The sequence below is a fragment of the Lonchura striata genome, chromosome 1, assembly GCF_046129695.1.
Source record: "Lonchura striata isolate bLonStr1 chromosome 1, bLonStr1.mat, whole genome shotgun sequence".
Taxonomy (NCBI): domain Eukaryota; kingdom Metazoa; phylum Chordata; class Aves; order Passeriformes; family Estrildidae; genus Lonchura; species Lonchura striata.
In genome coordinates, this window is record NC_134603.1 from 124,715,311 (window position 1) to 124,738,605 (window position 23,295).

Here is a 23,295-nt window from a genome sequence, read left to right on the forward strand (position 1 = left end):
TGCCAGATATAGAACTGTTCAGGAAAAAAGTGAAAAGGAAAATGACAGTTAAATTTTGCCTACATTTTAATGTCATGACACTGAAAGATTCAATAGACAGCAATTTATTGTACAAATTTCAGACTATACTAAGAACAGAAAAATGTCTGAGACAGCAACATATTAAAAGATAATATTGTGCTGCAAGTAGAATAAATGTGAAAGAAAATTCAAGTCATTTATTAATGGTAATATCTTCTATTGCACTAAACAGGGGTATGATATTTGCCTCAATTAATACAAAATTCAATGTTCTTGACTTTGGACAGAGCATTATTTATCATGTGTTTCCTGTAGCAGGCATGGAACTAAAGCTGTTCTTCATTATTACAAATATGCATAATTTTCTCACTGTAACAAAGTAAGGCCTCGTGCATCAGTGACCTTAAACTACCATCCCATAGTACCTCATTAATGCTGTCTGCTTCATATACAGGAACAAGATCAACCTCCTACTAGGGAGAAAGTGTTAAAAACTGGAGTCCCAGGAAGAAAATATTTATGTGGTGCTAGAGACATGGTAATGTCAGATTTTATCAGCTGATGTTGCCTGTTGCTCTTGCAGTTAAAATGTTTCACTAAAGGTTTCCATAGCTGAACAAACCTTCCAGAAATGCTGAATCTTTGGGACTGGAAGTTCAGTCAGATAAGCAGTGCGTAATTATTCAGTAGTCACATGAATTTATTGGAACCTATTTGGACAGGAAATGCGGCTGTTAGTCTCACAAAATTAGTCTCTCACTAATTGCTGATTTCAATCTTCTTAGCAATATTTTCAGAAAAGCTTCTCATTGTGCTTTTTATACATCACACCAGTAACCACATTTTCAAATTCTATGTGCCCTTTTCAGGAGTTTATTCACCTCTGCCTGTACCTACCAGTCAGAGTGGAACAGAACACCCCCTAATCCTAAAGCAACCCCCCTTCCTGTCTGCTCAGCAGCAGTATTTCTTTCAACAGGCATCCTTGCAAGTCCAGCAAGCATTAAGCAGATATGTAATACTCCACCAGAAAGTAGGGCCTGGCTAAGTAAAACAACATGAAAATATAAAAGAAATGAAGAAGTTATTGCATCAAACCAACAGTGCATCTACCCTTCCCTCAATGAGATATAAAAGCTGATTTCTGGACCTGTCAGAACAGGAAGAGTATGTCATGTTATTTCCCCAGTAAATTTTTCCCAGCTTCTATAAAACTGATTTAGGGACATCCTAACCAGTAGTTGAGGTTTTGTGTCTTAGAGCAAACTGTGAGGATCAGCAGTGACCTGCAGCACTCCCACAGCATTCCTGCTGTGCATTCCAGGCCAGGAATGAAATCATCAATTGGCACTATCTACCACTCTGTGCCCTGATGTCACTTTTGATGCAGAACCAAGAGAGCTCAACACTGATCCCAGGGAGGTGGGTGACAGGACAAGGGCTTAATGGTTTTAAGGTGCAAGAGGGTAGGTTTATATTAGATATTGTGAAGAAATTCTTCACTCTGAGGGTGGAGAGGCACTGGCATAGATTATCAAATTACAGATCTCCCATCCCTGGAAGTGTTCAAGGCCCACTTGGATCAGGCCCTGAGCACCCTGGAAGAACTAGTACAAGGTGCCCCTGCCCGTGGCAGAGGGGTGGAACTAGGTGATCTTTAAGGCCCCTTCCAACCCAAACCCCTCTGTGCCTGTGCCTCACACACTGAGGCAAGGAGTGCCTTCACATGCCATGGTGATGTGACACCAAGCTACCACACTGAGCCACTGACCTGTCTGTGGGACACCTCCCATCCTCCAGCAGGAAAGGGAAGGGAAAAGCAGCTTTCCTTGGCTTGAACTTCTTCTGGTGATGCACAAGTGGCTCCTGTACAACTACCTGACTGTGAACTGCAGACCCAAGACCTAAAACAAATAAATTCTTTGTTATTTAAAACAATGTTTTTCATAGCTTCACAGCAAAAGCCCTGCAAGTGTTTGACTCATAATCACAGCAACATATGACTAGAAATCAGAAAAATAAAGGAATCTCATAATGAAAGTTGTGGAATCTCATAATGAAAGTTGTTGTTTTTCTTTTCCAGAAAACACAGCCAAAGAGATTTATGAAATGCTGCAACAAGGTCAGAGGGGCATGAGCAATTGTCCTGGGGACATATGGTGCAGTGCACAGTTTTGACAGTAACACAATGATACTCAAATAAGCAACAAAAACAAACTAAACCCAATATTTGCAACTGCAGTGACATTTGCTTTCCTATACCTTCTTCCCTTTTTCCATTCCCTCAGGACTACAAAAACCCCTGACAGATTAGTAGGATGGAGATCCGAATGCTACCTCTGGCAGCACATCTACTGCTGAGACCAAAGTCAGCACAGAACAGCTTACAAAAAGGTAGTAATTTAAAGCAAATTAATTAAGCATCTAAAGGAAAATAAAAAAAATTCTCCATGCTGAGGGAAAGTGATTTTTCATGTCCACAAGATGAGGAACTTGGCAAAGATGTCATGACTTAAAGACAGACAGAATTGCGAGAATTAATCATTCTCTGCTTCAACAGACGTCTTGACTTCAATCCTGTTAAAGATGGAAATAGAAGAAAAAGTGAGAGAAATCCAGATAGGCTATACTGTTAGACTGTGCTGAGTGACTCTGCCTGAAACTGAAGCACCAAAGACTTGCCTGAAACATAAGAGATATCAGAGGTTGATGAGATTGTGCCAAGGACTGAAAAATCCAATCACACACACACAGAGAACTGTCACACTTCTTACCTGCAAGGAGTAAATCAGAGAGGCAGATATAAGAAAGACATCTTTCAGAAGCAAAGTCTTCTGAGAAAGCCTGCTTTGTGTGTTCATTTGCAGAATATTACCACATACTGATACGTGTACAGAAGTGAATTCATCTACATCCAAGGCGGGGGAGCTGAAAAACATCCGTCTGCCTAAAATGTGGATATTATACTCAAAAAACTCCATCTTCTCTCCTGGCAAATTCACAGAATTACTTTTGCTTCCTATCCTGCAACATGGACACAGCTGAGAGTTAACTTTCTCCTATATGGTTTCATAACTTTGTGTGTGTTGAATGCTTTATTACTTGTCATGGTGTGCAGTGCAGGAAACCCTAAGTGACAGAGTTGCAGCATTTTTGAAAGCAGATCTAAGCCTGGAGGAGGGGTGATAGATTGTTTAATTTCAGGGTAATACAGGATGGGATTGGTTATCCAAAGACAAAGTAGGCTCTTGGTTTAAGGACTGGTTCAGACACTTATCAAATCAAAAAGATAGGAGGCTGCAGAGCAATTCACCTAAGACAGCAGTCTGTTATAACTGGGAATCCTCCAGGAGATCCTACTTTCTCAATGACATCTTAAAATACAGAAATCATACATAATTTTATTAAAATAAGCTCCGATATTATTTATGCAAATAGAAGACATTGAGGTGTAATATGGTGCTGCTGGGCTATCTGTGGTCTCACCTATTAATTGTTGCCTGCTGAGAGATTGTGTAAGAAAATGTGGAGTTACCCACTCGGTAATCATCATGATTATATTTGAGTTCAAGATCTTGTGGAAATGTCTTTCTTTCTACATACTCCCATGAAAGAAGTAATGGACTGAAATACTTTTGGCTCCCTTTAAGCAATATGCTAATCTCCACCCAAAGCAGGAAAAGAAAAAGGCGAGCTGTAATGCTCAAATGAGGACTGAATTTTGGGAAGCATCAACATGGATTGGATGAAGGGACCAGCTGTAGGCTGGAAGCCAAAGGTGGCACAATGCCAGCCCTGCTACATGCACAGCACCAGTGCTCTGCAGCTAGCTGGATGGATGGTCTACAGAGAGGAGAGCAGAGAGGTGTTCACCCTGCTCAGATTTTCCAAAGTTTCAAGCAAAGATACACAGGGGGATATGTTGGTACAGCTTTTAGCCTTTTCTCTGCAAAATGCATCTGGCAAGGCACAGACTTGCTACATCCTTTGAATCCTGAAATGTTTGGCTGTTGTTTATACAGGTTTGATCCTTTCCTTCCCGTTTGTTGTCCATGCATGTTTGAAGCAGTTGATGTAATTAAGCTGTCATCTGCCAGCACTCTACACAAGCTTCCCCAACAATTTTGTGGCCTCCTGATAAGGGAAGACTCACCTCAATGCTAAAGAGTCAGAAATCATTCACAACCAGCACACTGGCACAAAAGTCATCATTTGTACCCATGGATCTAAGTATCAAATAAATATAATAAAAATCAGTGCAGGAAAATGTACTTCATTGAGGACGAGGAAAGGCATCCACTATACCCACAAATCTGATTTTCCTAAGGTATCCATACCTTAGGAATACCACAGTATTTTTCTGCAATCATATATTTTAAATCAGTTGTACTCTGTTTCTGAGTGTATAAGAACTTGCCAAACCCATCATCATTTATAAACTTATTTGTATTCAAATGGAACCAACAAAGCATTGTTCTGAAGAAACGAAATCTCAACTGCATAGTCCAATTCATTCATTTCTTTCATAGAAGACTTGATGGAGATTTGTAGTTAGCTGAAATTTCTCCAGTTACATTTGTGACACAGTCACAAAATTAATAGCAAAGATTTTCTGTCATTTGCTTGGATACCTGTTTGGTATTTTTTATTATCTTAATTGTTCAGACAACGATTTCCACATTTCTCAGAAGTTTCCAGACAATTATTTTTTTATTGGAGGAGAAGCAAAATCAATTAACAAATGATCCAGTTTTAAAGGTCAAACCAATGATCAAACCAGTCCCTATTGTAGCTTTCTTACACTCAGTGGTGCTGTTCAATTGTGGTAGCTTCACCATTATAATGAAATAACACATTTGCTTTTAATGTATTGACATGGCAGTGCAAAATTAATATGACATTGCTTTTGCATTGCCATGATGATATTATTATTAATTTATATTCCCAGGTTTTAGATTTTTTTTTTTAAGTACTTATAGCAGCAATACATGAGTAAAAGTCAAACAAAGTCGCCCTAAACCCAACAAGATAGTTGGAAGCATACAGGAAATCTGCATTTGCTGCTGCAATAATCCAGGGCAGTTCTCTGGCCATGAAGGCAAGGTACCAGCACAGCTTTTGTCAATACAACTAAACTGCTTTCTCATTCCTAAGACAGGGTACTCTTGTCCGAACAGTCACTGATGAACAGCCTCTCACAGGTGACATCTCTTGGAAGCTTATACTCTTTACAAAACTCTTGCTTTTATTTCACTTTCTTCACTTTTATTTCACTTTATTTCACGTATTTCATTTCTTCATTGGGATTACTTTCAAAGGAAGTTGCCAGCCCTCATGAGCCCAAATGACTGGGGATAAAAGTGTCAATGGGTGACTGATCACTGACGTTCAAGACCACGCCAGCTACAAAACAATCCTTGCTTGTTATAAAAGTAAAGGTCACATTTGGAAAAAAAAATCCAAAAGAAAGAAGTTGCTGATTATGTAGACTTGGATAGAGATTACAAACTAGGACTTTTAAAACAAGAAAGCCAGTAAGTGAAGTAAAGAATGCAAATCTGTGGTGAATAGGGTTAACAATAGTCAGAAAGACATTTTGGACATAAAGGGAGTGAAAGGAATACTAACAGTGGGACTGGAAATTATAAAATTGCCAAGAATAATCCAGAAAAAGAGAAGTGTTGAATAAGTAACTGGTGTATCTTTGGCCAGGGATCAAATGATGTGTTCATTTCATAAGAAAATCATGAAGCAATTTTCACTCCAACAGTGCATCAGAAGACGTCAAATAAGAGCTACTGATTTTAGAAATATTTATAGCACTAAGACTCAAAATGAATATATGAGAGTCTAAAAGGAGTCTATGTGTAAGCCCCTCCACACCATTAGTGTTGATCTTTTCAATAAATCTTGTAATACCAGGAAAGTTCGAGAAGAGAAGAAAAAGTAAGGAAACACTAGTATTAAAAACAAAAATTAAGAGAGAAAAAACAATACAACTGAAGTAATTTCAGATTTTCAGACTGACTACTATCAATCTCAGGTGAAATAGAGGAAAGGCTGATACAGGAACCAATTAGTAAGGCATAAGAGGGAGGCAGTATAATTATTGCCACTCAGTGGGGTTTTTTGGGAAATAGATACATCAAACTAACTTGATATCTTTCTCTGATGAGATTAAAAATGGCCTGATAGAGCAAGTGGTGTCACTATATTTGGGCTTCTACAAGACATCTTACACAGTCAGTACCATATACTGCAAAAAACATTGATTAAGGATGCCATGGAAAAACACCACACAGATTAAAGGGATTAAAACTGGCAAGTGCTCACATACCAAAATGTCACTGCAGGGATGTGTGCTTTCAGTGAATTTCACTGGGGATCCAGTCCTACACCAGTTAAACTTTCTGCTTGAGACACGGAAGGAAGCATAAATCTGTCGTTGATGAGAACTGTAGATAACACAAAGACTGGGTGAAGAATATATAATTAAGATGATGGATGGCTGATGCAGAGGGATTTAGAGCACTTTATGATGCGTCAGAAGTGATGTATTATGTGCACATCAAAAATTGTACACTTTCTCCCACATATACATAGGCCAACGGAAAGACACATAAAAGGGGAAATATAAAAGCAAATATTCAATTCTTAGCCAAATTTTACCACCTTGCAGGGTGGATATAAATAAAAAACACTTTAATCAGACCAGTTGGTGGTCATATGTCTTTGAAACAAAGGAAGTGAGGCATCTCTAGGGATTCAATTTGGAGAAAAAAAGTTCCTTATGAATATGAGATCTTATCTAAGCAGGAACATAACTCCTCGGAAAGAACATGTGTTCTCAGTTCAGTTCTTTGGCCAAAAAAGGAGCCCCAGATCTCTTAAAAAGATGTGGAGCTGGTCCTGGTTTTGCACTGAACATTGATGTAATCACAACTGGAATATTGTGTTCTGGAAAGGACATTGGTAACTGCGAGGGAACAAGGCAGCACAGAAAAAGATGAAAGAACAAGAGAAAGCATGTGTTAGTAACACTGCAGAAACTTAGTCTATTTAGTTAATGAAAGAAAAGGTTAAAAAGGAATTTGGAGAGTTTGTAAGTACTTACAAGGGAATACAACTTTTTTAATGGGTTATTCAATTCAGCAGACAAAGCAAGTAAATGAAAGTTAATGCTGGAGATACAATGGAAATAAGATGCAGAAACTGGTTGTGGTGAAATGCATCTAATGACAAGATCAGTTTTAAAACAAAGACTGAATATAGTTTAAAAGCCAGTATTCTGCATGAAACACAAATCAGCTCAGGAGAGTCCTACAACCTGCAATACACAGGTTGATTGTAGGTACTACTGCCCTTACTACATGTTTACAGGGCAAAACTGAATATAACTGCAAGGGTAAATACTATTAGGTTTGTGAGAATAACATGCAGCAGATGTATGCAAAGAAAAAACAAATTTTGTCTGAAAAGTATATAATGATATTTGTAAAAGGGGTGTACACAAAAAATCATGTAAAGATAGAGACATAAAAAGCAGTAACAGGAATAATTCTTCATAGAAGTATTTTGTAATGAAAGGAGAAGCCATGTCTAAGACACTGTTGCATGGTATATAATTCAAGTTTTAATCTAAATGTACCAATTTCCTTCACAAAACAGTAGGTGATATTCTAAACTGTCAAATTAAATTGAGGGAAAATACTATCTGCCACCCACTGCTTCCTGCATTTTGATAGTTAAAAACCTTCACTTTACTTGCAGAGTGCTTTAATTTGAGCCTTATGTTTTCAGTTTCTCTCAGATCAAGCTCCTCATCTCCCCAAATTCTCCATAGATTTGAGACTGGCGTGTGAATAACAGAGGCACTCACTCACTATTAACAATGGCAAATGCAAAATAAGCAGGAAATAGATATATGCCTTGCCAAGCCTTATAATTACAAATTTGGCTTGATTCATGCCAGTTCAACTCAATCCAGATTCTTCTGTAAATGTTGAGCAGTCAAATCCAACAGAGGAATGTTGCTGGAATTACACAAAGGATGAATTTATCTCAGACAATTTAATGCCTGTGTGTTTCTCATGTGCAAGTCTCTGTTTGGTTTCATCATGCAGGAAACAAATGCACAGATTGGTAACCATTGACAAAAGAAGTTTATGAGGAGCAGATGAAATGTTTGCCAGTTCCAAATACCTTGCAGGTATGGGTATTTTCAGTCAACTCACAGATCTTTTTTTATTCTTTTTTTTTCTTTTTCTAAATGATCCAGTGCCTGGGCACAATCCAATTAGAGATTTTATTTCTTTCTCTTGGTTCTCCTTGGTGGATTAATTTTTTGCAGCCCTACCAGAGTGAGTCTTCCTTACCCTTGCCCCAGCAATACTCAGTGGAGCAGCTGATGTGAGAGAATAGAGCAGTGAACTGCTGTTCAGTGGGAAGAATGTGATTCAAAAGCAGATGGTAGATACCCCCAAAAAAGGACATTTCCAGAGCAGCACCAGACTCCAGAAACATACTAAGGATGAGGTGAGCCAGAGGTGTCTTCCACCCCAGAGGTGTATGTCACCCAGGCACATGACATTTCTCAGCTGCAATCCAGGATGTTTGCTGCTGCAAATGAAGGGTGCAAGAAGAAGTACAGCCAAGATAGAAATAGACAAAATGAATAAGGGTAAAATTAATGAGTATTTATCAATCACATAAAGGCAAAGCCTGCTTTAGTCATGTTATGTTCGCCTGCACCTTTCCTGGAGTTGCACATTGCACAAGTGGGCTTATGCATGCACTTTTTAGCACAGTGTAAAATTTCTGCTGCATGCATTGAAATACCATGATTCCTTCCTGTGCACAAGCTATTTCTTTGAAAGTTTTCAGCTCCTTTTTGGCATCTTCAATCTTTTTATTTGTCCAAGAAGAAAACAACCTTTCTTCCCTTTCCTTTTTAGCACTAACGCATTTGTCAGAAAGAAACTACCTTTTTTTTTTCCTAGCCCAATCCAGCATATAAATTACCTACCAGATGAGAATTTTACAAAATCAATGAACAAATAATTATTTTTTTACTAATAGTAGTGTGTTTTAATTGCTTAAGGCAGGACTTAAAAGGCTGTGATATTTAAGGAAGCAGCCAATTTCCACAGTATTAACTGTGGAATTCAAAGGTGTGGTTCAGCTTCTTTGTATTCTGGAGAGGTTCATTAATGCTGAGAGTCATCAGCTCTCTGTACTAGAGACTTTTCTTAGAGCCTACCTGGTCCTCCATCACAATTCTACTACATTTAAACTTTGGAGAATTTCTTTACCAGTTCTTTTTTATGCTAAATATGACTATACTCATCTCTGTGGACTGTTAGATCCTAGAAGTTATGAACATGAAGCAGGGAGGGAACTTCCTTTATTCATCTGCTTTTGCAGCATACAAATCTTCTTACTCTAGCTCAGTGCAAGTTGGTTAGACTGCCTCCCAGAATTTTAAGGATGAGATTAATTTTCAGGGAGTCACAATCTTCTGATGCTTGTTCAACTTAAGGCTGGGGAGCTGCAGATCTCCCTATAGAGCTATAACAGAAATATTCCTGCTTCTCTAGAAGCTCTACAGAGCTTCCCTGTAGTAGTGCCACCCCAGGATCCCATTATCCACCTTTGGCTGAAAGTGGCCCTGCACAGAGGCAGATGATAAATTAATATTCCAGATTTCAGAGGCCACAGTCTCAAAAAAACAGGGTACACGGACAGCTCCATCAATAGTCATTACAAAGAGGGTACCTAACTGATTCTGGGAAATCATATTCAAATATTTAACCAAGACTCTTACCATCCATAATGATCATAAAAACCCCCTACAATGAAGCACTACCCACTTGTAATTGCTGATTATATGCTGGGGTTTTCAACTGAGGCTTTTTCCTTATTTGCCTTATTATCACAAAATTGGGCAGAGATAGTTAATATAATGCACACAAAAAAATTAGACCTTGCACAGAGCAACCTGTACTTTCATTCCTCATTTTCAGTTTTATTAGAGAACAACACTAAGCAATTTTATGTTAAGGTAGAGTGAGGCAATATTGAATACATTTTTCTCTCATTGTTTTGTACAGCAAAAATACTAAGAACATGTTTTCCTTGAACAAAAACAAGGATCACTTCATTAACATCTTAAAGCTATTACCAAGAACAGAGGCAGATATCAACCTGCCCACATTCTCTATTTGTTTTGTTGGAGTTTTTTGTTGGTTTGTTTTTTTTTTTTGTTGTTTTATGGGGTTTTTTTGGTGGTTTTTTTTTTTTTTGGTGGTGATGGTTATTTTGGTTTAGTTTTGGTTTGTTGTGGGGGGGTTTTGTAATTATTTTTGCGCAATTTTTTTTCTCCTCGTAGCTTGTACATCCACTTAAGGAAAATTTTGAAAACAGCTATGCTTGCAAAACATCTCTTCCAGGACAGAGAGCTGTTTACATTACGGCAATGTTTACCCAAGCAAAGTACAGACACCCACTAGGAGCAGTGGCATCCTGGCATCTACCTGCAAAATGCATCAGAACCAGGCTGTGGTCCTGGTGCTGAAAGAACCCCCTTTAACTCTTACCTTTATATTTGGGTGTTCCCCTCACATATCCTCCGTGGCTGAGCTTCAAAAGCAGCCTGCAAGAAAAGAGCAGAGACAGATCTAAATTTGTTATAGCTGCTTGCTCCTGGCCTAAAAGGTCTCCATGCTTTTCCTGAAAGATGTGTAGGGTGGGAGGCCATGGTAGAAACCACAGGCTTCTCATGTGCTTTAATTCCTGTGCTGAATGCTACCCTTTTAATCAACTTCTTAGTGACAACTCTTGGTTCCAGGGTTGCAACTGGCAGCCTGCTCACTCTGTTGTGCAACAGTGTCTGCTGGACAGATGTGTTTGGATATAACAGTACCAGAATATAATTTTAGTGAGTGTTCATGAGCTGTTTTCTGGATGGTAGCCCAGCATGCCTTCAGGTTCAGCTCAAATAAAAGAGAGAAATGGGGTGCTTCAGCAATTTCAACAGAAATATCCATGAATGGCCAAATCCTCAGCATGAGAAAAGAGAAGAAAACACAGGCATTTGGTTTTAATCAGCGCATTTCCATTGGGAGATCTCTGCATCATTGTCTGCTGTCCCCTGTCTACTTTGACCTTCAAACAAGTGGTTGGAGAGCAAAAAGCTTCAACCCCAACAAAGTCACTGTGAAGCTTGGTCCAAACCTGACAGCAAACAGAGCCTCTGATCTCTGGGTGGTCCTTTCTGAGAGCCAGTGAAGAGGTGCAGGCAGAAAACATAGAAATGCAGGTGCTCTTTCCCTCCAGTCACTAGTCATGAACTCATGAGTAGAAGAGGAAAGTTAAGTTCACTCTCCAAGGGCTGCAGCAACTTGTTTTTCCATCCTGCTAACTTGAGAAAGGAAGACTTGTGTCTGAGAGGAAAGGCTGAGAAAAAATGGGTAGTGTTTGTGTGTGGGTGAATGGCATATAGATACCTTCCCTCTTTAAGATGGGCAGTTGTTTTATTGGCTTGTGTTGAGTGTCTTCTCTGAAGAAAATTACTATTTAAAAGGGATCCTCAAATGCCATAACCAGATGTGCACTATGTAGTCATCCTCCTGAGATATCTCAGCTGGTTTTCAACCTCTCTTCTACCTATTCTTCTTGATCTCTGTCACCTTTAGCTGCATAAACAAACATATTTGCCAAACACTGTATGTGATTTCCCATCAGGGAAATATTTCTCCCTTGCTTCCTATTGATTCTGTGGAGGAAAAGAAGGGATTCTATTATTTAGTGTCCATGCACTGAAAGAGCACCTGAATTCTTTTTGCAAGTATAATTTTTGTCAAACAAGTCATCTGAAGGCTGGGTAATCCACTGTTGTTTAAATTATTTAAGGACTAGTGCATTACCATACTAGTATGTCTGCATTAAAAACATATAGCAGGAAAATAGCACATTCGGCAGTAAAATGTTCTAGTAAGTTGCTAATAAAAAATAAATTAGCATGATGTAGCAATTGTAATTTAACAACCCTCAGCTTGCTGTGATATGCAGCAGAGTAAACAAACCTCATTTGTTTCTTACACATACACATTTTACGTGTATAAATATACTTGACATCAGCTTATATGCACAGCTATGTTCTTTCCAAAGAATTCATATATCAAATTATATTCAAATCGTATCTGGCACCAAAAAAAACCCTGCTGGGATATCCAGCAACTAAATTAGTTAATTCAGAAGTATTAGTGATCATTTTCAAACAGGAGTTACAGAAATAAGGGACTACTCATTTTTGTGTGATTAATCACATCATTTTATCTGCCAATACTTCTTAGAATAGCTAATTGGTTTTCCAGTATCTGTGCATGGTAGTTCTGGGTTAGCTGTGCATTAACAAAGGCCAAGTCACTGCCCTTGCACTGTCAGACATCATTATTTTCAATCAGACCAGTCAGTTTCTAGGTTAAATTACAAATCCATTGAATATTTGTTTGTTGTGCCAGACACAGAGCTCATACATTCGACCCAAATGGAACATTCCTTGCTTTCTGGCATTCAGAGATAAAAACTGAATCGAATTTCTTGTTTGCTTGATGGTGTCTTTTTTAAAAAATTGCCATCTGCCTTTTTGTTTGGAAAAAGTATTTATTTTCCCTAATTTTCTTTTTTCCCCCTTTTACCCCCTTTTTCCCCCTTCCTCTCCCCCTTTTTCAGCTTAAAGTGAGAAGATACATCTCTGATAACAAGAGTATCTCCCTACCTTTTAAAAATATACCACTAGAAAGGACAAACTTAGCCTTGACTAGCTGACATATTTGAAAGAAATTATTTCTCTAATTATCTGCTGAAAACTTTGTATTGAATGAAGTAGGTCAGGAACAGATTCTGCCTTGGAGCAGGCATGTGTGCCTGCAGAAGTGCATGAAGTCACCGCTTCTGCCATCAGGTACAATTATCCTGGTATTTGGACTCAAGTGAATAAGAGTAAGTGGATTGCTTATGTCTAAACTCTTCCTGGGAGAAATAAGCAGAGGAAATGAAAACATCAGTTAAAACAGTTCAAATCATAGAATCATAAAATGGTCTGGATTGGAAGGGACTTTTAAAGGCCATCTTATCCAACCTGTCTTGCAATAAGCAGCGTCATCTTCAGCTAGATCAGGTTGCTCAAAGCCCCATTCAACCTGACCTTGAATATTTCCAGAGATGGGACATTTATCATCTCTCTGAGCAGTCTGAGCAATGTTTCTACCCTCATTGTAAAAAATCTCTTCCTTGTATCTCATCTAAATCAACCCTCTGTCGGCTTAAAACCATTACTTCCTTATCCTATTGCAACAGGGCCTGATAAAATGTTTGTCAAGGCAACTGCAAACTCTTTTCCTCCCACTTCTCACTTTTTCTTCATTTCTTATTTCAAAGAATAACTAAGAAAGAAATTATGATGAAGGCAGCTATGTGTTAGGCAAGAAATTACCAAAAACATTCTGTTTAAATTGCTAACCTTGAAATTTCAAAAATGGCAATCGTGTTAAGAGTCAGCTATTTTTCCTCAAGCACCTGGTATGATTTTCTTCACTACTTGTTTTCAAGTATTTACAGATTTTCCTTAAGCATATTAAGTAACCCTTGGAAATAAAATACGTGACTGTGGTATGTGGAAAATCATGTTGGTTGGCAATCAGAAGCCTGAGAACACCCAGGGGAGGGTTTTGCCCTTTCAGCTCAGGTACACACATGGTGCTCCCCTCATGTTCTCCTATGTCACTGTCAGTGTAGTGGAGGCATTTGTGGTAGGTGCACTGCATATTCCCAGGAGTCAGGACACCTACATACATGGGGATAGGAGAATCAGAAAAATGAATTTTGAATTCTCAGTCAAAAAGAGACACCAAAGTACTTTGACTGTGGATGCATCAGTCATGAAGTTACAGCATAGGCTGCTGTCACCTCTCCTGTTTGCATCCCAGAGAGAGCAACATTACACACCAGGAGAAGGAAAAACATGACATCAACATCATAACTCATGCAGAAAGAAACCTAACTCGGCTACTGAGATGTCTGTGCTGCAGGGGTCTTGTATCAGCCATGCAGTGATCAAGAAAGGCAGAAAAAGGCAGACACACCGAGGCTATCCAAGTTAGAGGTTCACCTCCCTCCAATGACTTTATAGAGAAGTTAGATTTGAGGTTGCCATCTTCCAGCTTCAGGCAGAACTTAAGAAAACTGGAACACCTGGTTTATTGTACTAATAAACTAATACTTCTGCGTCCTCCACCCTCTTCACAGAGTTACGTTGAGGATTAGCTGTCTATGAGCTGGACACAAGGCTTCACCTGCCAGGGCAAAATCTTCCAGGGCTTTTAAAATGTCTCAGTTTCTTCAGAGCCTGTCTTCTTGGAGTAGATTAGGAGAAGCTGCTGTGTTACAGATGGATATTATTGGCTGCAAAATGAATGAGTTAGAGCTAAAGACCAGACCCAGCGGTTTCCCAGGGAGACAATATGGCCCTGCTACCTTGGTGCGAGTTTGGGGATTCTAACAGCCTGTCTTCTCTCTCTATTTCACCACAAATCTCCTCTGTGACCATAAACAATCTGCTTGATCCAAATCAAAGGAGTTCAGCTTCCCTGGTTTCAAATTCCCATCAGTAAAATGAGAGTCATGGCCCTTCTCCACTTCAGAAGAATGTTGCAAGTATATTACACTAAAAATTATGAAGCACTACAAACATGAGTATTTAGGAGAACATCAGAAGGTATCATTCCCTCCATGCTTCCAGAGTAGCCTGCTCCTTCATCTTTTCATTGCTGAAGAGCTGAAGTAGAAACTGTAGCTGACAGATACATTTCCCTTAACAAGGTGTTAAACCATTTCTTTTAGAATGATAATTCCTTCAACAAAACCTATTTCTGGGATCCCAGCTTAAGATCCATGAAAGTCCTATTTTTGTGATTCAATTTCTTTTGGGCTTACAACTTTCAAAGGGCTGCAGCTTTGCAAAACCACTTTTACTGGAAAGGTTTCATGTTCCTACCAGGAAAGAAAGACTTGTTTCAATGCAAATATTAATTTCCAGCAGTACTGGCAGTTAAAATATTGTGATAGTAACACAATGCCACAAAACTTACAATGTGACATTGTTTTTCAAGCAAAAATTAGACTAAATTGGCTTTTAAAATTACTTCAATCAGGACCTAAGTCACTGTTAATAAAACATTCATCCATTTCATAAATATAGAATTTCTAAGTTTTTCCTCACATTTTATCAATATTTAAAGTTATTTTTACAGCTGAATCAATTTTTTTTAGTCTAAACATGTTCCCCCCTAACAACTGTAGGACATAGCTCTTCTCACTCATCTTTGTCAGCACTGTGCTTCCCTCCAGTGATGGAGAACATGGCTCACTCTTTCTTACCATTGTATATATGCATTAAGTGAACTTATACTGCTTTTATGACCTATTTTTAAAACATTCAAAATTATTTACTGTTGTGTTTGTACAATTGTGAGTAACAGGGCACATATTTCGAAAGGAGATGGAGAGTAAACAGGCTTGTTAGTGTATAATTATTGTACATGTGTTTCTGGTTGGTTGTTTCTATTTCACAAGCAAATAGGATGCACTTGAAAGCTTCAGCATCTATTAATCTCCAGTACTGGAGCAGGAGATAAATACCTCCAAGGAGGGGTAGGAATGTCAAGTCCAGTAACGAATTTACGCTGTAGTATGGTGAAAGAGGAAAACAGTGTTTATGATTGCTTTCTCCAACATGGTACTGTTTATCCTGCAGAATAACACTTTAAAAGCATATTGACAAAATGTTTCTCTTCTCACCGAGGAGCCTGTATTTTTATTCTGGATGCTTATTATATTTGTGTATTTAGGTTAATTTAGCAAAACCACACAGCAAATTACCACGAGAAAGGGGCAGAAGTGAGAGCACTCTGCAGAAAAAAAGAGTCTCATCCTCTAAAAATGGTTTGTCCAAACCAAGGTTCCAGCTTGAGTTTTCTCTAAGCTGCCTGGTCACTCGGCTCTGTGCAGTTTTGCACACTGGCTGCCACTCTCCAGAGCAGGGGCTGCAATTTCTGACCTGGCAGGCCATGAAGCAGATGCAGACCAAGACGTGGGCAGCTGCTGTGTCATGATGCTGCTTGCTGCTTGGCACAGTGCTGCAGCCACTGAGTTTGGCTCCCTCAGCCTCCAGCCCAGGTGGAGCACGGGCAGTGCTCGAGGAGCCCAGAGCCTGAGCCCAGGGATGCTCTCTGCCATCCTCTGGCTGCAGGGATCCTGCTCTTCATCCATGTTCCTACACCAGTGCTAAACTACTGAAGCAGCAGCAAGTACAGCAACAAGAGGGTGGATGTACTTTGAAGAGATAAGCATAAGTCAGCCCCTTGTCAGGAACGACAGAAAGCATCATACAAGTCTCTATACAAGGTAAAACTCCTGCATCTACCAGCTCAGCAAATGAGCCATCATCTCTGAGGGCATCAACAGAGACACAAGATTCAAGTCCCACAAAGACTCTCTGAACCCAGAATGAGTTTGTCCTTGTAGGGAGCAAAAACTCATTGCTTTTGTAATGCAATGCCTGTGTTATTCTGCCTAAATTTGAGATTTGGATAAACATTTGGCAAACCAGCCATCTAGGTTTTGATCATGAAAGTGTGCTGAAGAAACAGAGCAAAGAAATTTAATCTTTTGAAGTCCTCATCACATTGGATTAATTTAGCAGGCCATGTTTGTTCTGTTTGCATTATCACAAAGTGTTTGATTGACTTTGACATCAGAGTGAAATAGATGGACATTAATGAAAGGATACAGATAAGGAGCTAGAGAGACAGATACTGGGATCAGATTGTTAATGCTTTTACACTCACACTTGTCTATATATAAAAAATTGCTTTTGCAAACATCAGAATGTTCATTACACTATTCAGAAACAGAGTTTTACTGTGACAATCTGCTGAAAACTGCCTCTGTGATGGAAATCAGTCACTTATTTTGCTGGATTGTTCATAAAACTGACAGTCAGGCTCTAACTGAATCGGAGAAGCCTGCACCTGGTCAGAAGACTGTGAGATCTGACAACAGTCTCTCTGTTGCTAATAATTATGCACCAGTTTAATCACCAACCTCATGCTTAGCAAACTGAAAGCATACAACTGAGTAAATGATGAAGCTATAGGTATTTAAATCATACAGCAGTTTTTGTTCCATTGGCATGGTGATGAGTTGCTCTTTTTTTTCTAAATTCTAGATGATGCTGACAGTGTTTAAAACTGAGGTTAGAAATTACAGCAGAAGAATCTGACTTGTGAGACATCTTGTAAAATACATCATTGTGCCCTGAACCAAATATAGATTGTTGATCATTTAAATCCATAGCTCAAAATACCTGAAATGCACATAAAATTACATCTCTCTTTGTTCTTTCCTGTGCACAATGGTCACTACTTTGAATCCTATTTTGCATTCAAATTAATTCAGCTGAGAAACAGAATACGGATGTAAGTTTGATTAAATCATTAGCAAGTTGTCCTGGATCAATTCTAATCTATTACTCTTCAGAAAGAATTAAGAGACATCTCTTAAGGGAGAGAGAAAAGGTATTTTCAGGTACAAATCTCATTTATTGTCAGATGTGTGTGTGTGTGTGTGTGTGTGTGTGTGTGTGTGTGTGTGTGTGTGTGTGTGTTCTGGTTTGGGTTTATTTTTGCTTTTACCTACAGGGATGCACTATTATTTATTTTATTATTTTTAACCATGTTACTCCATCACAGCAAAATGTCTTCATTATTGCCATGCCCTTCATTTGACTGGCCTTCGGTACTAGCAAATAGTCACAGGGAAAACTTAGATAAGCACTCTGAAAGTTTAAGGGATCTAATTTCAATCTTAGTACTGAACCAACACTGTCAAGTGTCCAAGTTCCACTTCCCAGTGGCTTACAGAGATACCTGAGTGCTCTAGTGTTGCATAGTGCACTGCTGGGGCAATTCCCACTACTGTAAAATGCTGCTAGGAGAGGCTGCTCTGCACTTGAACTGTCCCCTTCCTTTGACTGTCATGTACCTGGTACTTCCTGAGTTCTGTCGGCTTTAAGGGGAATTGAGCAGCTTCCAGGAAGAAAGGGGGAGAGGAAGGGAAGACATGAGACCTCCCATGATATTCACTGCTCCTGGAAATGATGGTAGGGGGGAAAGCTGAGCCGGGCTCTTCCTGCACCAGACAAGGGAGAAACAAGGAATATCATGCAACATCTGCTGTCAGAACAGGCTAAATCCAGTCATAGTTTCAATTCTCCCACCCCACCAAACACACAACTTCAAACAACAGCAGCAACACAGGCTCTGTTCCAGGCAGTGACAAGCTGGACAAGTGTCAGCTGTCCTAGCAGCTTTTTAAAATAATCTACCAGTTGCTTATTTTTACTGCCTCTAAGAGAGCCACATGTATGGAACTGGGGCTGTTTGACACTTGACAAATAGACAGTTTGAAGTTTAGATAAGCTAAAATATGTATGCCAGAGGAAAACTTCTTTATTCATTTTAGGCCTTCACAATACACAAAATAAAAACCTAAAATATGTGAAATTAAAATACAGCTGTATCATATGACAAATGTCTAAGTTTGCCTGAAGGCATCCTACTGAATTGCTTTCCAGTTAACTACCCAACTCTGAAGAGCTATTGGGCACAGAGAGCAGCAAAAATCCATAACTTACATGGAATTATTCTCATTCTTCTGGATTAATGTGTTTCCCTGGTAAAAGGAGGTAGAAAGTGGCTGGAGATTTCCAGAGCATCATGTCAGAGAGCCAGAGACCTGCTTATATTTAAGAGCCCAAACTGAACTAGAAGGACACACCACTGCCACGTGTCAGAAGGATACAGGGATGCAGTGCTGCCCAGGCACTCAGAAAATGAGGAATGACACTCGAATGCCTCCCATCTCTCAGTATTTTCAAAGATGTTTAATTATCAATACTTTAAGCATAATGCCTTTGCAGCACAGAGATACATTTAATTGCATCCTTTCTGAGGCTCCCCAGCCTCAAAAATTCCCTGGGTATGTACCTGGAGCTATGGCTGTGAATGTTGTAGGGTTCTGGGGCAGGATTCATTGAGAAATCTCTTCTGAGGAACAAGTCAGTGGTAGGTGATCCTCTCCTGGTCTTAGGGTGCCTGGTAAATAGTCAGAGGTTGAGAGCAAATCCTGTCATTTTAATGCTAGAAATAGAAATCAGAGCAAGTAGGATTCTCTACCTACTTCTCTTGGAAACACATGAAACCTAGAAACCAGTCACACCAAGAGATGATTGTTCAGAAGGGCAATGGACAATCTTTTACTGCACATCTACAGTGAAGAGAAAGGTTATGATGTTGCATTAAACTGTTAATGACTATTTTCCATCTGGTTCATCCTTGTTAACCACATCATCTGCCACAATGCTAAATATATCAGAACTGAAGAGGACTAAGAGGTGTTTAACCCCAATTTAGTAAATACACCTTTTTAGAACATGGGCAAGACCCAGTGGATTTTTCAGTATTCATCATATTTCATGTTAACATCTTCATTGTTTAGGGGAAAATCCTGCAGGTTTGGGAAAATTAAAAGAGCTCACACAGTACATTCTTTTAAAAAACTTCACAGCATTGTCAGCATGAGGCTTTTATAGATGTATAATGATGTATCAAAGTTAATTATTGTTATAGATAATTATAACTATTTAGAATATGTTTCTTTAAAGGGATGCTTTTGTTGTAAAATAGGGCTGATTTCGGCCCTCTGTACTTCTATTTGAAAGTTACTATTAAATGGCCAAACCAAGCAGAGCAGTAAGTTTTAAAGACTTGCTGTTCTATTAATTATATTGCAGTATGTAACATTTCTGCACAGGGACCTTCCTCTAACCCACTACCTCATGAATTTTAAATACATGTGGCAAAGAAAACCCCATATCATTAAGGCCATAAAAGATGTATTGTATTAGCCCCCCTTGCAATTGCCACCACAAAACAGGACCTTGGAAAAGGAACAATCCTCCCTCCCAGTCAAAATAATTAAACTATCAGTAGCTCCAGAATTATTCTGTTGTCATCTGGTGACAGATGATAGCAGGAAAAGACAACAGAACAGACAGGTGTGTATGTGAGAGGTGTCACAGGCAACACTGCCCTTCATTATACTGTTTTCAAATTATTTATGGACATTAGGATATACATAAAAGCAGATTAACAACACATTGAAATTATTTTTGCAGTTTTTCAAAACCCTTTCAAAAAGGATGTACTAGCATCAGAACAAAATAATACATTTTTTCCTGTAGGGCATTTACAGGGACTACAGCTTATGATAGAAAAACTTAGCAAGAATGAAGAGTTCTTTCACTTTTCATCTGCAACAGTATTCCTCTGTGAATTTTAATGTAAATTATTTTATAATTTTGATAACCTTGCTTATACATCTATATATATGTGTATTATATATATTATAAATACCTCTAACAATTTCTGTGAATGAACCAAAACCAGTCAAACGGCCAAGGAGAAGATGTGGGGTTCTTTTAAAACAGCAGTATCTCCTAGAAGCTTTGTCCTTCCTCTTCTAATGGTTAGTTATAACTATATTTTACATATTACCCACAAAGCATTACTGCCTTCCCTTTTGGGGATACTGCAGAGCTTTGTGGCTGTAGGGCATTTACAGGGACTACAGTAAAAGAAACTACTAAATCTTGGCTAGCTTTGTGAGCTAGCCAAGATGAAACCCTACTTCTAGGCTCTGCTTTCCCCAGTTTTATTCAGCCATACGAAGGACAACTCTGTGTGCAGCACCAAAGGGACAAGAGCTTAAGCACAAGCAACTGCAGCATGCTGCAGCACCAGCATCTCATAGATGGAAAATTAAACTGGGTTCCTCAAATTAGCCCAGAGTTGTTTATATAAATACACTTTGGGATTTTTTTTGTCCTAGTATACCTGCTGCCAGGTGTACTAGCACAGCAAAGACATGTCTTTTCAACTCTTACCCCTGCCTTTTGCTTGTGGAAGAAACGCCTCCAGAAATGGCACCAACAGAGAGCTCAGTTCTGCCTTCCAGCCTTCACTCCTCTGTCATCAGTTTAGTAGTACATTGCTGTATACGATGCTAATCAGACTTCTGGCTCTCGCAGTGGGAAAGGAAGCAGAGTGTGTGAGGAGCCTGAGAAGAACAGACCAGCTCACATGTAGCTATGCTGTCAGACAGAGAGGCCACCCAGCAGGTGTAAATCTCTGTTGTCAGAACAGTTGAGGTGAGCTTAACAAGCCAAACATTTCTCAGAAGCTGCTGTGTAGGCAAGCTACATCTGAGATTGCTAAAAGTGTTTTAGACCTTAAAATCTCTAGCATCTGTTCATAATGGAACTATAATGTTTTCAACTAATAGTTCCACTTTGCAGTTCACATAAATTAAGTGTATTCAAGTTCCAGATAATTAATTGTATGACATATTATAACCTCTCCAAAAGAGGTATGTAGTAGATTTACAGCCTGGGTGTTTAATGGATTAATGCTTAATGCCACATTACTAACCTTGGCTTGCTTAAAGTTCATTGATTTAGTGTTTAATGAAACAAATAAAGAAAGGGCAAAGTGGAGCTCACATGGGTAGGATTATAGAGAGATTATACACAAAATTGCAAAAAAAAAAAAAAAAAAAAAGGAAATTTTACCCTATAATTATAACAATTATTAAAAAAGGTAAAGAGAAAGTGAATTACACTTGCAGTGAAACAAATGCTGGAAACTGGCACTTTGAAGTGTAGACATAATGAATGTTCATTATACAAATCCATTTTTTTAAAGTTTAAAGCATGCCATTTTGAAAATGCAAGTGTGTAAATACAATCCCTACTTTTACATATCTGGAAGTACAAGGCTTTGAATAAAATCTTATCTAAAGCATCAACGCTGTTTGCTGTGCAATTACACGGTGCTGCACAGAGCTGGTGAAAGTCCCCCCAAGACATTTTTACACCAAAGCTGGGTAATAGGAGTCCTAATGAAAGTCAGCCCAGAAGTTAAATATTTGCCCCATAAGTGATAGCTGTTATTTACAGTGAGCCGTAAGATCTGAAAGTAAGGTCTTAATGGTCTTATATAGCTAAGAAATAAATGGCATCCCAAGAGTTCAGAATCAAAAAGACAAAATATTTATTATCACTTTTTTTTTTTAATAAAGCCATGATTTAATGAGGCTGTAACATATCAGACTGGACTTAGAATCTCCCCAGCTCAAGCTCAGTGTCATAGCAGCACATCCATCTTTTCACAGGAAGAAAAAGGTGCCCAGCTGGAGAAATAGAGGATGTGCAGATATTTCGCTCCAATCTGGCAGCTTTTTTCCGAGCATGATTAACATTAAGAGGTTTTCTTTATGGGGAATACACGACTCAGCACTTTGTAAGTTCCAGTATGTAACTACTACTTTGAAAAAAACCAAAAATAAGGACCAAAAAAGATCGACAAGTTGTAGGACTTAGCTACTTGCAAGGTGAGTTAATGGATTAAACTTTACCTTTGAAAATTTAAGTGTGTTTGAGGGAAAATTTTGGTAATGTCCTGAGAAAATCATCCTCTTGTCTCAGTGAAGGACTAAAACACCCCTCTTTGAACAACTCCATGAAGCTTTGATTAAAAATACAACAGAATATTTGGAGAAAAAAATTTGATTTTATATTTATATTTAGATTTAGATTTAGATTTAGATTTAGATTTATATATTTAGATTTAGATTTAGATTTAGATATTTATATTCAGAAAATCAGTTAGGTTGAAAAAGACCTCTGAGGTCGTGGAGTTCAGCGTATGACCAAACACCACCGTGCCAGCTAGACCATGGCACTGAGCACCACATCCAGTCTTTCCTCAAACACCTCTGTGGATGGTGACTCCACCATCACGCTGGGCAGTCCATTCCAATGCTCAATCACTCTTTCCATGAAGAAATTCTTCCTGATGTCCAACCAAAACCTCTCCTGGTGCAGTTTAATAACACGTCCTCTCCTCCTATCACTGGTTGCCTGGGAGAAGAGGCCAGCCCCTACGTGGCTCCAGCCTCCTTTCAGGGAGTTGTAAAGAGTGATAAGGTCCCCCCTTGAGCCTCCTGTTCTCCAGACAGAGCAGCCCCAGCTCCCTCAGCCACTCCTCACAGGGTTTGTGTTCCAAGCCCTTCACCAGCCCTGTTGCCCTTCTCTGG

At 38.9% G+C, this 23,295-nt stretch overlaps 1 long non-coding RNA gene across 1 annotated transcript in view; it reads right to left on the minus strand.

The window, feature by feature from the left end:
* Positions 1–1,881: 1,881 nt before the first annotated feature.
* The window catches only part of LOC110474568 (uncharacterized), a 79,580-nt gene continuing 58,166 nt past the window's right edge, over positions 1,882–23,295 (minus strand). The window contains exons 2-3 of the long non-coding RNA XR_002466094.1: positions 10,617–10,672; positions 1,882–1,925 (exon numbers count right to left, since the gene is read on the minus strand). This is a non-coding gene — a long non-coding RNA (uncharacterized LOC110474568). The remainder of the gene's footprint in view (positions 1,926–10,616; positions 10,673–23,295) is intronic.